The following is a 14,214-nucleotide window of genomic DNA, read 5'->3' on the forward strand; positions in this document are numbered from 1 at the left end:
CGACAAGTGCACCGAATCGTATCAAGTAATACCACGGTGAGTGGGTATTGTTCCCGCGAGGATTAATAGACTGAGCAAGTAATGATTAATTGATTAGTAGTAATTAGACAATTGAAAACAGAGGAATCAGAAAATTGAAACGTGTAATAGAAGCAAGATAAGCAAGGCAATGAGATGAAAAACAATAATGATGTGAATGTTAAGGTTTTGGAGATGTTCACTCTCTAGGAAAAAAATCCTTATGCTTTATTTATTTCGAGGCATGCAAAGATCAATTCACGACAAATCATAAATAATCAAATTACAATTCCTTAGTAATTTAATTTCTCTTAACTTATTAATTAACCGCTAATTTCTTAGTCCATTATTCAAGAAAAGAGGTTAAGCACAATTGCGATTTATATTCACATAAAATTCAAGAGTGATCCTAGGTTGAATTATATGTCACTTATTCAAACTAGTTCTAAACCAATTGAAGATCATGAGAAATTATAAAGTCGCACATCTTTTAAAACACTATTCTTAGTTGAGTTTAAAAGTCATGAGAAAGAGTTTTCAAGCTAATTTCAATATTAAATTACCCAAAATAATACTAGAATCCAAAATGGATTTAGAATATTTTTCAACAATTCTAATCTTTAGGGATGAACAACAAAAACTCAATCATAAAATAAATCAAAGCGTAAACCTCAAAATAAAATGAACACTTAGATTAATACTCCATGAAAAGATAAACAGAGCTCCTAACCTTAACAGAAGAGAGTTAGTCACTCATGATGCAGAAAAAAAAAACAGAGATTAAAATTTAGATAAGCTAAGGTGGGATGTCCTTCGATGGAATTCCTTGGACTTATTTATATTCAAACATAAACCTAACTTTTAAATTCAAAACAAAATCAAATAAAATCTTTCCTAATCAATCTCAACTAAAGGTGATATTCTCCTTGAACTTGATATTCAAAATTCGACATTTGCTTTCTTGAAATCATGGCACTTTGTCTTGGGCTTGGAGAGTTGGCGTGAAACTTGGTGAAAGTGGAGTGGCACGCCAAGGTACATTGGTGGTCATTGGAGCTTGGCCCAAGGAAGTGAGGCATGGGCGTGGCACTTGGTAGGAGAGTGGTGCGCAGAAATCGTGATCGTTTATTCCTTGGTAACGGCGCTGAAAACTTAATACACACGTTCATAATCTTAATTCTTTGTCACAACTTCGCACAACTAACCAGCAAGTTCATTGGGTCGTCCAAGTAATAAACCTTACGTGAGTAAGGGTCGATCCCACGGAGATTGTCGGCTTGAAGCAAGCTATGGTCACTTTGTAAATCTCAGTCAGGCGGATTCAAATGGTTATAGAGTTTTAATAATTAAAAGATAAATAAAATATAAAATAGGATAGAAATACTTATGTAATTCCTTGGTGAGAATTTCAGATAAGCGTATAGAGATGCTTTTGTTCCTCCTGAACCTCTGCTTTCCTACTGTCTTCATCCAATCATTCCTACTCCTTTCCATGGCAAGCTTTATGTAGGGCATCACCGTTGTCAATGGCTACTTCCCGTCCTCTCAGTGAAAATGGTCCAAAATGCGCTGTCACTGCACGGCTAATCATCTGTCGGTTCTCGATCATACTGGAATAGGATTCAGTAATCCTTTTGCGTCTGTCACTACACCCAGCACTCGCGAGTTTGAAGCTCGTCACAGCCATCCCTTCCCAGATCCTACTCGGAATACCACAGATAAGGTTTAGACTTTCCAGATCTCAAGAATGGCCGCCAATAATTCCAGCCTATACCACGAAGACTCTGATCTCATGGAATGGAAGGCTCGGTTGTCAGGCGAGGCAACCATGCGTCATGAACCAGGAGGCTAAGAGATACGCACTTAAGCTATTGCAAGTAGAATAGAAGTGGTTGTCAGGCACGCGTTCATAGGTGAGAATGATGATGAGTGTCACGGATCATCACCTTCCTCAGGTTGAAGAACAGGTGTATATCTTAGATAAGAAATAGGCTTTGAATTGAATAGAAAAATAATAGTACTTTGCATTAATTCATGAGGAACAGCAGAGCTCCACACCTTAATCTATGGTGTGTAGAAACTCTACCATTAAAAATACATAAGTGATAAAGGTCCAGGCATGGCCGAATGACCAGCCTCCATGATCTAAGAACTAAATGTCCAGAGCTGTGAAAGTAATAGTAAAAAGTACTATTTATACTAAACTAGTTACTACGGTTTACAGAGATAAGTAAATGATGCAGAAATTCACTTCCGGGCCCACTTGGTGTGTGCTTGGGCTGAGCATTGAAGCTTTCATGTGTAGAGGTCTTCCTTGGAGTTAAACGCCAGTTTGTAACCTGTTTCTGGCATTTAACTCTGCTTTGCAACCTGTTTCTGGCGTTTAACTCCAGAATAGGGCAGAGAGCTGGCGTTGAATGCCAGTTTGCATCATCTAAACTCGGGCAAAGTATGGACTATTAAATATTTATGGAAAGCCCTGGATGTCTACTTTCCAACGCAATTGAGAGCGCACCATTTGGACTCATGTAGCTCTAGAAAATTCACTTTGAGTGCAGGGAGGTCAGAATCCAACAGCATCTGCAGTCCTTCTTCAACCTCTGAATCTGATTTTTGCTCAAGTCCCTCAATTTCAACCAGAAAGTATCTGAAATCACAGAAAAATACAAAAACTCATAGTAAAGTCCAAAAATGTGATTTTTATTTAAATACTAATAAAAATATACTAAAAACTAATCAAATCATACTGAAAACTATGTAAAAACAATGCCAAAAAGCGTATAAATTATCTGCTCATCACAACACCAAACTTAAATTGTTGCTTGTCCCCAAGCAACTGAAAATCAAATAGGATAAAAAGAAGAGAATATACTATAAATTCCAAAATATCAATGAAACTTAGCTCCAATCAGATGAGCGGGACTAGTAGCTTTTTGCCTCTTGAATAGTTTTGGCATCTCACTTTATCCATTGAAGTTCAGAATGATTGGCATCTATAGGAACTTAGATTTTAGATAGTGTTATTGATTCTCCTAGTTCAGTATGTTGATTCTTGAACACAGCTACTTTATGAGTCTTGGCCGTGGCCCTAAGCACTTTGTTTTCCAGTATTACCACTGGATACATAAATGCCACAGACACATTACTGGGTGAACCTTTTCAGATTGTGACTCAGCTTTGCTAAAGTCCCCAATTAGAGGTGTCCAGGGTTCTTAAGCACACTCTTCTTTTTCTTTGGACCTCGACTTTAACCGCTCAGTCTCAAGTTTTCACTTGACACCTTCACGCCACAAGCACATGGTTAGGGGCAGCTTGGTTTGGCCGTTTAGGCCAGGATTTTATTCCTTTAGCCCTCCTATCCACTGATGCTCAAAGCCTTGGATCCTTTTTATTACCCTTGTCTTTTGGTTTTAAGGGCTATTGGCTTTTTGCTCTTGCCTTTTGGTTTAAAGAGCTTTTGGCTTTTTTTCTGCTTGCTTTTTCTTTTTCTTTCTCTTTTTTTTTTTTCGCAAGCTTTGTTCTTCACTGCTTTTTCTTGCTTCAAGAATCAATTTTATGATTTTTCATATTATCAATAACATTTCTCCTTTTTCATCATTCTTCAAGAGCCAACATATTTAACATTCATAAACAACAAATTCAAAAGACATATGCACTGTTCAAGCATTCATTCAAAAAACAAAAAGTATTGTCACCACATCAAAATAATTAAACTAGTTTCAAAGATGAATTCGAAACCATGTACTTGTTCTTTTGTAATTAAAACATTTTTCATTTAAGAGAGGTGATGGATTCATAGGACATTCATAGCTTTAAGACATAGACACTTAAACACTAATGATCATGTAATAAAGATACAAACATAAATAAACATAAAGCATAGTAAACGAAAAACATGAAAATAAGAACAAGGAGATTAAGAAATGGGTCTACCTTAGTGAGGGTGACGTCTTCCTCTTCTTGAAGAACCAATGGTGCTCTTGAGCTCCTCTATGTCTCTTCCTTGTCTTTGTTGCTCCTCCCTCATAGCTCTTTGATCTTCTCTAATCTCATGGAGGATGATGGAGTGCTCTTGGTGCTCCATCCTTAGTTGTCCCATGTTGGAGCTTAATTCTCCTAAGGAAGTGTTGATTTGCTCCCAATAGTTTTGTGGAGGGAAGTGCATCCCTTGAGGTATCTCAGGGATTTTATGGTGAGGAATTTTCTCATGCTCTTGTTGAGGTCCATGATATCTTGTTTGCTCCATCCTCTTCTTAGTGATGGGCTTGTCCTCTTCAATGACTCAGAGGTGGAAGCAATTGCCTTCCCTTTCCTCTTTCTTGAGGTTTCTCTGGCCTTAGGTGCCATTAATGGTTATGGAAAAATAAAAAGCTATGCTTTTACCACACCAAACTTAAAATGTTTGCTCGTCCCCGAGCAAAAGAAGAAAGAAAGAAGGAGAAGAAGAAGAAAAATGGAGGAGAGGGAGAGAGGTGTGTATTCGGCCAAGGGGGAGAAGAAAGGGTTGTGTTGTGTGAAAATGAAGAAGGGATGAGGGGTTTATATAGGAGTGGGGGAAGGTTTAGGGTTCGGCCATTAGGGTTGGGTTTGAGAGGGAAAAGAGTTTGAATTTTGGAGGTAGGTGGGGTTTTTGGGGAAGAGAGGATGGATGTGAGTGGTAAAGAGGTGATGGGGTAGAGTGATTGAGGTGATTGGTGAGGGGTATTTGTGGAAGAGAGTTATGAAAAGGTATGAAGAGGAGAGAAGAAAATGTGGGGATCCTGTGGGGTCCATAGATCTTGAGGGGATCCTATGGGGTCCACAGATCCTGTGGGGTCAAGGACTTAACATCCCTGCTCCAATTAGGCGTGTAAAACGCCATTAGCATGCATGTCTGGCGTTAAACGCCAGCTTGCTGCTTGTTTTTGGCGTTAAACACCCAGATGTAGCCTGTTTCTGGCGTTTAACACCACTTCCATGCTCTGTTCTGGCGTTAAACGCCAGTCTGGTGCTTGTTTCTGGCGTTTAACGCCAGCTTGATGCTTCTTTCTGGCGTTAAACGCCAGCTTGATACTTCTTACTGGCGTTTAAATGCCAGTAAGTTCTTCCTCCAGGGTGAGCTATTTTTAAAGCTGTTTTTCATTTTGTTTTTGATTTTTCAGTAGTTTTTATGACTCCACATGATCATCAACCTAAAAAAACATAAAATAATAATAAAATAAAATAGATATAATTAAATAACATTGGGTTGCCTCCCAACAAGCGCTTCTTTAATGTCAATAGCTTGACAGTGAGCTCTCATGGAGCCTCACAGATATTCAGAGCATTGTTGGGACCTCCCAACACCAAACTTAGAGTTTGAATGTGGGGGTTCAACACCAAACTTAGAGTTTGGTTGTGGCCTCCCAACACCAAACTTAGAGTTTGACTGTGGGGGCTTTGGTTGACTCTGCAGTGAGAGAAGCTTTTCATGCTTCCTCTCCATGGATACAGAAGGGGATCCTTGAGTTTTAAACACAAGGTTATCCTCATTCATTTGGAGGACCAATTCTCCTTTCTCCACATCAATCACAGCTCTTGCTGTGGCTAGGAAGGGTCTTTCAAGGATGATGGATTCATCCTCTTCCTTTCCAGTGTCTAGGATTATGAAATCAGCAGGGATGTAAAGGCCTTTAACCTTTACTAGCATGTCCTCTACTAGTCCATAAGCCTGTTTTTTTGAGTTGTCTGCCATCTCTAATGAGATTCTGGTAGCTTGCACCTCAAAGATCCCAAGTTTTTCCATTACAGAGAGTGGCATTAAGTTTATTCCTGACCACAGGTCACACAGAGCCTTCTCAAAGGTCATGGTGCCTATGTTACAGGGAATTAGGAATTTTCCAGGATCCTGTTTCTTTTGAGGTAATTTCTGCCTATCCAATGCATTTAGTTCATTGGTGAGCAAGGGAGGTTCATCTTCCCAAGTCTCATTACCAAATATTTTGGCATTCAGCTTTATGATTGCACCAAGGTATTACTTAGCAACTTGCTCTTCAGTAATGTCGTCATCCTCTTCAGAGGATGAATACTCATCAGAGCTCATGAAGGGCAGAAGGAGGTTCAATGGAATCTCTATGGTCTCTAGATGAGCCTCATATTCCTTTGGTTCCTCAAAGGGAAACTCCTTATTGGTCACTGAGCGTCCCAAGAGGTCTTCCTTACTAGGATTCACGTCCTCCTCCTCCTCTTTGGGTTCGGCCACACCAAGTAAGGTAATGGCCTTGCACTCTCTTTTTGGATTCTCTTCTGTATTGCTTGGAAGAGTACTAGGAGGAGTTTCAGTGACCCTTTTACTCAGCTGGCCCACTTGTGCCTCCAAATTTCTAATGGAAGACCTTGTTTCATTCATGAAACTTAAAGTGGCCTTAGATAGATCAGAGACTATATTTGCTAAGCTAGATGGATTCTACTCAGAATTCTCTGTCTATTGCTGAGTGGATGATGGAAAAGGCTTGCTATTGCTAAACCTGTTTCTTCCACCATTATTAAAGCCTTGTTGAGGCTTCTGTTGATCCTTCCATGAGAAATTTAGATGATTTCTCCTTGAGAGATTATAGGTATTTCTATAGCGTTTCCCCATGTAATTCACCTCTGCTATTGCAGGGTTCTCAGGATCATAAGCTTCTTCTTCAGAAGATGCCTCTTGAGTACCGTTGGATGCAGCTTGCAATCCATTCAGACTCTGAGAAATCATATTGACTTGCTGAGTCAATATTTTATTATGAGCCAATATAGGATTCAGAGTATCAATTTCAAGAACTCCCTTCCTCTGAGGCGTCCCATTACTCACAGGATTCCTTTCAGAAGTGTACATGAACTGGTTATTTGCAACCATGTCAATGAGTTCTTGAGCTTCTGCAGGCGTTTACTTTAGGTGAATGGATCCACCTGCAGAATGGTCCAATGACATCTTTGATAGTTCAGACAGACCATCATAGAATATATGGGATGGTCCATTCCGAAAGCATGTCAGAAGGACACTTTTTGGTCAGTTGCTTATATCTCTCCCAAGCTTCATAGAGGGATTCACCTTCTTTCTGTTTGAAGGTTTGAACACCCACTCTAAGCTTGCTAAGCTTTTGAGGAGGAAAGAACTTGGCTAAGAAAGCCATGACCAGCTTATCCCAAGAGTTCAGGCTATGTTTAGGTTGAGAGTCTAACCATATTCTAGCTCTGTCTCTTACAGCAAATGGGAAAAGCATAAGCCTGTAGACCTCAGAGTCAACCCCATTGGTCTTAACAGTATCACAGATCTGCAAGAATTCAGTTAAGAACTGAAAAGGATCTTCTGATGGAAGTCCACGAAACTTGCAGTTCTGTTGCATCAGAGAAACTAATTGAGGCTTTAGCTCAAAATTATTTGCTCCAATGGCAGGGATTGAGATGTTTCTTCCATGTAAATTAGAATTTGGTGCAGTAAAGTCACCAAGCATCTTCCTTGCATTGTTATTATTTTCGGCCATGTCTCCTTCTTTTTCGAAAATTTCTGTCAAATTTTCTCCAGAGAGTTGTGCTTTAGCTTCCCTTAGCTTCCTCTTCAGAGTCCTTTCAGGTTTAGGATCAGCTTCAACGAGAATGTTCTTATCCTTATTCCTGCTCATATGAAAAAGAAGAGAACACAAAAGAAAATATGGAATCCTCTATGTCACAGTATAGAGATTTCTTATATGAGTATAAGAAGAAAAGAAATTTGAACGCAGAAAGAGGGAGAGGGTTCGAATTTTTAAGAAGAAGAGAAGTGTTAGTAGATAAATAAATAATTAGAAGGAGATGAGAGAGGGAAGAATTCGAAAATTAATTAAAATAAAAAAATATTTTTGTTTTTAATTTAAAATTAAAGTTAAAATTTGAAAATTTTAAAAAGAAAAATGAAATTAAATTAAAATTTAAATCAATTAGTTAATTAAAAAGGAATTTTGAAAAAGAGGAAGGTGATTTTTGAAAATTAGAGAGAGAAAATTAGTTAGGTGGTTTTGAAAAAGATATGATTGAAATAGAAAATTTTTAAAATCAAACAGAAAGTCAGGTAGTTAATTGAAAAAAAAGATTTGAAAAAGATAGAATTTTTAAATTGAAAATTTGATTTGACTCATAAGAAACAACTAAATTTAAAAACTTTTTGACTAAATCAAACCAAATTTTTGAAAATTTATGAGAGAATAAGGAAAAGATATTTTTTTTATTTTTGAATTTTTAATGATGAGAGAGAAAAACACTACATTGAAACAAAACATAAAAATTATGAATCAAAACAACTAATGCATGCAAGAACACTTTGAATGTCAAGATGAACACTTAGAACACTTTGAAGATCAAGATGAACATCAAGACTTATTTTTGAAAATTTTTAAGAAAAGAAAAACATGCAAGACACCAAACTTAAAAATTTTTAATGTTGAGACACTAACAAATTGAAAATGCATATGAGAAACAAGAAAAGATGCAAAACAAGAAAAATTAAAGATCAAACATAGAAAATCATCAAGAACAACTTGAAGATTATGAAGAACACATGCATGAGTTTTTGAAATTTTAAAGAAAAATTAAAAGCATGCAATTGACACCAAACTTAAAAATTGACACTAGACTCAAACAAGAAACATCAAATTATTTTTGATTTTATGATTTATTAATTTTTTTGGATTTTTTTTCGAAAATTATTTTGAAAAAAGAAAATAAGGATTTCAAAATTTTTAATAGGAATTCCAGGAATCTTGCAATGTTAGTCTAAAACTCCGGTCCAGGAATTAGACATGGCTTACTAGCCAGCCAAGCTTTCAGTGAAAGCTCCGGTCCAAAACACTAGACATGGCCAATGGCTAGCCAAGCTTCAGCATACATAGTTCAAGCATGTGAAGAAGAAGCCTCAGCCCAAAAGAATTTAGACATGGCTTTACAGCCAGCCAGGATTCAACATATCCCATGAAATTCTAGAATTCCTTCTTAAAAATTCTGAAGAACATAAATTAAATTTTTTTGAAAAATATATTTTTTTTTTGAAAATTTTTCGAAAATAAAAAGAATGAAAACAAAAACTTAAAATTAAAATAAAATTACCTAATCTGAGCAACAAGATGAACCGTCAGTTGTCCAAACTCGAACAATCCCCGGCAAGGGCGCCAAAAACTTAGTGCGCAGAAATCGTGATCGTTCATTCCTTGGTAACGGCACTGAAAACTTAATACGCACGTTCATAATCTTAATTCTTTGTCACAACTTCGCACAACTAACCAGCAAGTGCACTAGGTCGTCCAAGTAATAAACCTTACGTGAGTAAGGGTCGATCCCACGGAGATTGTCGACTTGAAGCAAGCTATGGCCACTTTGTAAATCTCAGTCAGGCGGATTCAAATGGTTATAGAGTTTTAATAATTAAAAGATAAATAAAATATAAAATAGGATAGAAATACTTATGTAATTCCTTGGTGAGAATTTCAGATAAGCGTATAGAGATGCTTTTGTTCCTCCTGAACCTCTGCTTTCCTGCAGTCTTCATCCAATCATTCCTACTCCTTTCCATGGCAAGCTTTATGTAGGGCATCACCATTGTCAATGGCCACTTCCCATCCTCTTAGTGAAAATGGTCCAAAATGCGCTGTCACCGCACGGCTAATCATCTGTCGGTTCTCGATCATACTGGAATAGGATTCAGTAATCCTTTTGCGTCTGTCACTACGTCCAGCACTCGCGAGTTTGAAGCTCGTCACAGCCATCCCTTCCCGGATCCTACTCGAAATACCACAGACAAGGTTTAGACTTTTCGGATCTCAAGAATGGCCGCCAATAATTCTAGCCTATACCACGAAGACTCTGATCTCATGGAATGGAAGGCTCGGTTGTCAGGCAAGGCAACCATTCATCATGAACCAGGAGGCTAAGAGATACGCACTTAAGCTATTGCAAGTAGAACGGAAGTGGTTGTCAGGCACGCGTTCATAGGTGAGAATGATGATGAGTGTCACGGATCATCACCTTCCTCAGGTTGAAGAACAAGTGTATATCTTAGATAAGAAATAGGCTTTAAATTGAATAGAAAAATAATATTACTTTGCATTAATTCATGAGGAACAGCAGAGCTCCACACCTTAATCTATGATGTGTAGAAACTCTACCGTTGAAAATACATAAGTGATAAAGGTCTAGGCATATCCGAATGGCCAGCCTCCATGATCTAAGAACTAAACGTCCAGAGCTGTAAAAGTAATAGTAAAAAGTTCTATTTATACTAAACTAGTTACTAGGGTTTACAGAGATAAGTAAATGATGCAGAAATTCACTTCCGGGCCCACTTGGTGTGTGCTTGGGCTGAGCATTGAAGCTTTTACGTGTAGAGGTCTTCCTTGGAGTTAAACGTCAGTTTGTAACCTGTTTCTGGTGTTTAACTCTTCTTTGCAACCTATTTCTGGCGTTTAACTCCAGAATAGGACAGAGAGCTGGCGTTGAACGCCAGTTTGCATCATCTAAACTTGGGCAAAGTATGGACTATTATATATTGATGGAAAGCCCTGGATGTCTACTTTCCAACTCAATTAAGATCGTGCCATTTGGACTCTTGTAGCTCCAGAAAATCCACTTTTAGTGCAGGAAGGTCAGAATCCAACAGTATCTGCAGTCCTTCTTCAACCTCTGAATCTGATTTTTGCTCAAGTCCCTCAATTTCAGCCAGAAAATACCTGAAATCACAAAAAAAACATACAAACTCATAGTAAAGTTTAGAAATGTGATTTTTATTTAAAAACTAATAAAAATATACTAAAAACTAATCAAATCATACTGAAAACTATGTAAAAACAATGCCAAAAAGCATATAAATTATCCGCTCATCAGAGAGACATGGCACTTGGAGGCTCACTAGACTTTGGCCCAGTGTGCCATTTCATGGTGTGGCATGGCACACCCACTCTCGCAGGGGAGTCAAAGGCGTGCCACTTGGTGTGTGCGTGGCACGCCCATGCTTGGTTTGGTCCCTGGGAGTTATCTTGAACTTGGCCTGGCACTCTGGGAGGGCATGGCACACCACCTTTTGGCCTTGCAATTTGGCTCCTAAAACTTGGCCCAGCGTGCCATTTTGGTAGAGTGGCATGGCATGTAAGAGCCAGAACTTTTGAAAAAGGGTTATCATGAGCTAATTCCAAATTCAATCTTCTTGTAGCTTTAATTTCATAAATTTCTTTATTAAAGATAAGTAAAACAAGTTTCGATTAATTGAATTTGAAATAAATTAAGGTTAGTATCCAATTTTACAATTATTGAATTATTTTCTATATTTAAATTATAAAGTTAGTAGTTATGAAATAATAAGAATTTTATATGATTTGGACTAAATAATTAATATTTTAAAATATTAATACTGTTGTTTTGGGAAAATAAAGAATTTAATTATATTATTTCTAATAATTGGATTTGAATATTTTATTGAAAATAATTTGTGAAATTGATGAACAAATAGTATTTTTATACATTATTATTGTTGGATTAAAATTTATTTCTAATTATTATATTATCCCTATTTTTATTTGAAATTACAAAATTACCCTTGTACCTAATTTTACCCTAATCCTAAAACTCAACACACACAACTCTAACCCTAATTTCCCTTTCTAGCCCCCACCCCATCAGCAAACACTCCCCACCCCCAAGCTTGAAACACGCGCAGCCACCCAAAACCCCTCCAATGCAATACACGCTTCAGAAACAGAAATTAGAGAGAAGAGGCAGAGAAGGGAGAATGGGGAATCGAGGGAGAACAGAGAGCTTGGAATCAGAGAAGAGGGAGTCACGCCTCCCGTCACCATCAGATTCATTGTCGCCGTTTGTGGAGCTGCGAGGAGCATCGTGGCGAAGCCATGCCGATCGTCACTGCCCAGTCGTCGTTCTGGCTTCCACCAAGCCCGTCCTACTGCTGACGTTGCCGAACAGGGGAGATCGACCACCACGAGGAGCCACCGCCGTCCTTGCTTGTCGTCTCCCTTGGAGTCGTCGTCGTCCTTGATCTTCGGTACCGCCGTGGGGGAGTGGAGCAGTCACCATCACCGAAGAGAGTGAGAGGCCGAACGTGGGGCCTTCGTCGTCCTCCCCGTCACCAACTAGCTCGCCGCTGCCGCTGTGGTGTTCGCGCCGTCGTCGTATTTCCCAGTTGTCCCTGCTGCCGCCGTATCACCGGGAAGGAGGTCGTCGGGTCGCACAGAGTGAGAGAGAGAGAGAGAAAGCACGAGAGCAGAGGAGAGAGAAGGGAGACCTGCACCATTTCTGGCCGCTTCTGTCGCCGGAAAAACACTGCCGTCGCCTCTATCACCAAAAACAGCCGCTGAGTCCTCTGTGTTGGTAAGCTCTAACCCTGCTTCAGCTTCCTTATCCGTTAAGTTCACCATTGCCATGAGAGTTGTTGCTAAGGCTGGTTGTGCTAGGAGTTTATCACGAGTTGCCGTCGTTCTGGTCACCGGCTGTGGCGTTGGTGTTGCTGGAACTGCCACTGGTGCTGCCGCTACTTGGTTCCCTCGAGTACGGTAAGCTTTTTTCTTTTAAAGAGTCCTTTAATCGCTGCTCTGTTATCATACGCTGAAGTTTTGCGGCGTTAATTGCTAGAACATTGAGTTTCGGTTGTTGTATGTCACGATTAGAGTTGTTGTGGTTACTGTGAAAGTGGCTTGGAGCTGAGGTTGTGGTTGTCGGTGATTTCAAGTTGAGAGAGAAGGTTCTTGTGACGCATTTGGGTTATGGTTTTCCGTATTGAGGAAGGGGCTTTTCTAAAAGGCTATTTTATATCTGGAATTGTTATAAATGGATACTGGTGTGAGAATTAAATACTTTTAGTGATTGTACCAGTCTTATTTATTCTTTGGTTACTTTGGATGAATATGATTATATGTTTTGATTAGATTATTGTTTGGTTTTTGATAAATAAATTGTTGCTGAACTGTTTCTTTAAAGTTTTGGAAATTAGTTTAATCGGTTGATAATGAGTTGATTTTGAAACGGTTTCCTTGAGATATGAAAATGAGGTGACTGTTGGATTTAGCTTGATTTTGAACTGATTTTGGATTTTAGACTGTTGAAAAGGATTGTGGAATAATTTAGTTGAGACCTGAACCGGGTGGCAAAGTCCAAGTTTTAGGGGAGGTGCTGTTGAAATTTCTATAAAAATCCTAGACTTTGTTTGAAAAGTTATTTAGAAAGGTTTGGATTTGAGAAATTGTATTATTTGATTTATTAAAAAAATATTTATGTTTTCGAGCTTAATTTATTTAAGTAAACTATATGTCTTGAGTTCAATTTATTTAGAAATGAATTATTTTACCATTTGAATCACTGAAGGACAGTATTATGTTTTAATATTGATTTTTAATATAAAAAGAACTTTTACTTTTGGTTAGACTTAAAGGTTTCGTTCAGAGGAGCTTTTAGTGATTTTAAAGGAAATTGGACTTTGACTGAATAATTACGTTTGTGACATTTTGGAAGAAGTCAGAGAATTGATTTTAAGGAGGAACCTGAAAGTGGTTTTAATTTAAATGAATCGGTTCCGTTTCAAGTGAATTGACTTTGGAATGGGTTGGGACTTGGTACTTTATATGATCCAATTTTATAATAAACTCTATTTTTATTTGCTTAAACCAAGGATCTATGATTTTAAGAATTTTAATGAATTTTTAAGAAATTCAGATAGGTTATTCTTCTGTAAAGTCTTGAGACTCGACTGAGAAATTTTATTATCGAATCCTATATTAGGATGAAAGATTTTGAATCCTTCAAAGGAGATTTTAATTTGGCCTAGTTTTGGAATTCTGGAAATACGATGCTGAGGGTGACTTTGTTTTAGAAAAGAGAAAGTTACATTTGAGAAAATGTGGCTATGAGCCTGAAAAGATTTGTGAAATGGGAATTTTAAAGCCAAGGCTGGAAAGAATTGATTTTCGATTCCAAAGTAAATTGAATTGAGAAAAAGTGATTTATGGCTTGAATGATGATTTTATGAGTTTGATGATGTTGGATGGTGGAAGTGCTTATATGTTATGAGCCGGAATGGCTGTATATGATAATGAATTATGGTTGATTGTGGAATATGTTATGAGCCGGATAGCTGAGTATGAATATGAATGATTTTGAGCTTATAAAGTGATTGTTGCACTTCCAATTATCTGAGATACGAGTTTTCCTAGGTAAAAGCAGTGGCTAGCC

At 38.0% G+C, this 14,214-nt stretch overlaps 1 non-coding gene across 1 annotated transcript; it reads left to right on the top strand.

Moving 5' to 3' along the window:
* Positions 1–6,998: 6,998 nt before the first annotated feature.
* LOC112725162 (small nucleolar RNA R71) lies at positions 6,999–7,106 on the top strand. The gene has a single exon (XR_003164286.1). It is a non-coding gene; the product is annotated as a small nucleolar RNA R71 (small nucleolar RNA).
* The last annotated feature ends 7,108 nt before the right edge of the window (positions 7,107–14,214 follow it).

This window comes from Arachis hypogaea, chromosome 11, assembly GCF_003086295.3.
Source record: "Arachis hypogaea cultivar Tifrunner chromosome 11, arahy.Tifrunner.gnm2.J5K5, whole genome shotgun sequence".
Classification (NCBI taxonomy): domain Eukaryota; kingdom Viridiplantae; phylum Streptophyta; class Magnoliopsida; order Fabales; family Fabaceae; genus Arachis; species Arachis hypogaea.